Here is a 3798-nt window from a genome sequence, read left to right on the forward strand (position 1 = left end):
CATAGTATGACTTATTTAAAATATATCTGGCTAACTGATTTCCTTTGTCTTCCTTAAAACATTTCCAACATTTGTTATAGTCTTTACTCATTTTCGCAAGTATCTAAAAAACTTGCTTAATAAGAAATATTGTTTGATAGTGTTTACAAAGAACTATAGCCTGTACCAAATAAACACTGGAAAATGCAAGTGAAAATTACTAGGTTGTATTTGAAGAACATTACTTTCAGATTTCCTAGCAATATTATCAACACAACAAAGAATCAACAGTCAAAATTACCTACCCTAAGGGCTTATTTTACTTCCAAAATTTATATCTTGGAACACTACTCAGAATGGTTTATAGAAAGTGGTGGTGTCAAATTCAAATAGAAGCACACTGACTGAAAAGCACAAATTGACCATATCTATGTTATTGTAGGATTTTTATTTTGTTAAATATTTTAATTACTTTTTAATCTAGTTTGCAAAAAGACAGAAGTTTTACTGACTGTGACACCTCTGAATTATAAAAATACAAAATACTTTATATATGGTAGTTAATAAAACATACTATGCATATAAAGTTATTAATATTTTATTGGAAAAAATGACTCACTGCCTGTTGAAGACAGAGTCCAAACACACCTCTGACAGAACACGACCACCTTTTTCCTACCTACCTCCTTTTCTTCTTTCCATTTCCTTCTACCTTAACAGAACTGTTAACTATAACCTTTGATTCTACATGTCAGCATTCCTGTTCTTCCTCTGACAAAATGTCTCTGTGATGACTGTTAACCTTTGATTTTTGTAGGAGAATTATACTTCTTCCCAACTTCTCAAGTGATTTTTTTTTTGAGAGATTGAGAAAAACATCAAATTCTCAAAAAATTCCAGGATTTTCTGCATGGAAACACTACTCCTTCTTAAGAGCAAGGGAAAGTTTCTTAATTTTTTTTATCTTCCTTAAGACCTAGTTTAGTGTTCTGCACAGACTAGTGGTCTGCATATGTTTGTTGAAGTTGGATGAAGAGAGTGAAGAGATAAATTTGGAAAGAAAGAATCTCCATTAACACCCAGCTCAAGTGGCATTATCACAGAGCATTTTTCTTAAACCATTCTATGGCATTTGTCACTAATTATTTTATGTGTATATCATCTCCCCCAGTGTGCTGTAAGTTCCATGGAGAAGGGGCAGCGAGGTGGCTCAGTGGATTGAGAGCCAGGTACTGGGTTCAAATCTGGCCTCAGACACTTCCTAGCTGTGTGACCCTGGGCAAGTCACTTGATCCCCATTGCCTAGTCCATACCACTCTTCTGCCTTGGAATCAATACTGTATATTGATTCCAAGACAGAAGGTAAGGATTTAAAATAAATAAAAGTAAGTTCCATGGAGAGGGAACCCCATCTTCATTACCTCATAAAAACTTACAAAAATGTTTATGGAATGGATATGAAAGATTTGAAAAATCCCAACCAGGGCTACTGTGACTATTTGAAAGGAAATTTTATGCATAACAGCTCAGGGACCAGGAGAAAGCCATGACCTTTATCAGGTTGAAACACAAACATGTCTCTCATGGCTTTTACTGAGTCTGATGTTCCTAGGGTTGTGAATACATTCAGCTTCCTTCTCCCAAGAGTCAGGCCTGCTATGTCACAATCTCATGACTCCAAAGAGAAACCTTGAGGTATTTTTCTACTGCCATTGGTTCAATATCTCATTAGCTGTGTTCCCCTTATTGTTAGGGGATAGTACTTAGCACCTCAGTTCCATTGATTAGCTTTTTACCAAAAGAAAAAGAAAGATAGTTACTTTGAAATTACAGCAAAAACAAAAACAAAAACAAAAAACCCTAAAACATGCCTTTCCACACAAATATCTTGAAAGCATACTAGATACTATACCATTTTAGAAGTGGAAAGGGATAAGCTCAACTTAATATACATCCTATGTAACACTGGTCCCATCAAGTTCATGTCTGAGTTTATAATTGCCAAGTAAGAACTTCCACTAGACTAGGGTCCCAAAGATCTTTTCTGGTTCCATAGGGTATTGATACTACCTTAACCCATTCTGGAACACCAAAGGTACCAGAGCATCTTTCAAACTCATTAGGTCATGAGGATCCACTTCTTTCACCTAGAACAATTACAGAGGCCAAAAACCAAGCCCCATTTTTCAAAATCCACTTCACTTCAGAGGAGAGAAGACCCTGAAAGCCTTACCCTTCATAGCATGGTCTCTTCCCAGATTCTGTGGGTAGAGAAATGAAAATCCCCTGAGAACTACTGAGGCAAAAGAGGAGGTGGCTGATAATGATAGGACTTTTTCAAAATAATCAAGGCCAATCAAAGGATCTTTCTGTCACTGAATGGTCAGCTAACCAGAATCAGTTACAGACTGTCTCACACTTGTAATGTGGTTTCTTCAAGACACTTCCTTTTAACATGATCCCAATTATCCAGGATCCTCTATATAGAAAATTTGTATGAGCCAAGCAAACTGATAGAGTCTTCATATATACCAGACCCACATCATGCTGAGAAAGACAAGAGGAGGGCCTAGTCTTGCCTCCTTGCATATGAAGCATGTGGTCAATTGTGAATGTAGAACAAGGTTCAAAGGGAACAGCTGCTGTTCATCTGTACCTGAACCTGTTCTTTGCTAGGAAACATACTAGAAACTTAACTACATCTCAAACAAATATCTTTCTTCTGATCTTACTGGGAACAAAGCTGGGAAAAGTCACATTACTATGAAGAATGAATCCACTACAGATTTGCACAATGCAACCTACACTGGGTCCTCTCTGAAGAAAGGCAATCCCTTTATTCCTTCTAGTTTCACTTTCCACAGAAGCTATTCCAAATTTCTCTTTAAGCCTCCCATGCTATTTACTCCTCCTACACTCTCTTAAGGATTCACTCCTTCATTGAAAAAATAGGCCACTTGCCATGAGTCCCCTCTTCTGAAAAACATATATTATTCTCTTCTCTATTATTTTCCTCTATAAAATGAAGTGTTTATAAAATATTTAGCACATTTCTTGTCACATAATAGGTACTCAATAAATGCTGATCATCCTTCTTGCTAAACCCAATCCTTCTATAAGTGCTCTTGGTCCCATTCCCCTGTCATATTTTCCAGTAGATTGTTTCCTTAAATATCTTCTCTCTCTAATCTCTCTCTCTACCTACTATTTCCTACTTTGCTGCCTTAAAATATGCCCAAATCTTCCCCATCTTTAAAAAAAAAAAACCTGTATTACACCTTACTATTCCTTAAGCTATTATCCTATATTTCTTCTCCCTTTCTCAACTAAATGTCTAAAAAAGTATTCTAAACTTGATGTCTTCACTTTCCTCAACTCAACCTTTTGCATTTTGGCTGCTGACTTTGTCTCTTAATTGAAATTGTTCTCTCTCTACCTATAATCTCTTAATCATCATAACTAATAGTCTTATTAATCCTCATCTTTCTAGGTCTTGGCTGTATTTCACTCTGTTAATTAAGTTATCTTCCTGATTACTCTTTCATCTTTGGGTTTTTATGATTCTATTTTCTCTTGATTCTCTTAACTGATTAACTATTCCTCCTTAGTGATATTTGCTGACAATACTCCCCAAGATTCTATCCTAGGCCCTCTTCTTGCCCCTGTCTCTTTTATGGTCTCATCAGCTTCCTTTTATTTAATCATCACCTCTGAAAATGACTAGCTAGCCCTAGTCTTTTCTGAGCTTCAGGCTAACATCCCTAACTTCTAATTAAAGGTTTCAAATCTTATGTCCCTTAGGCATCTCAAATAGGATAT

Source organism: Monodelphis domestica, chromosome 2 (assembly GCF_027887165.1).
Source record: "Monodelphis domestica isolate mMonDom1 chromosome 2, mMonDom1.pri, whole genome shotgun sequence".
In the NCBI taxonomy this organism is placed as follows: Eukaryota; Metazoa; Chordata; class Mammalia; order Didelphimorphia; family Didelphidae; genus Monodelphis; species Monodelphis domestica.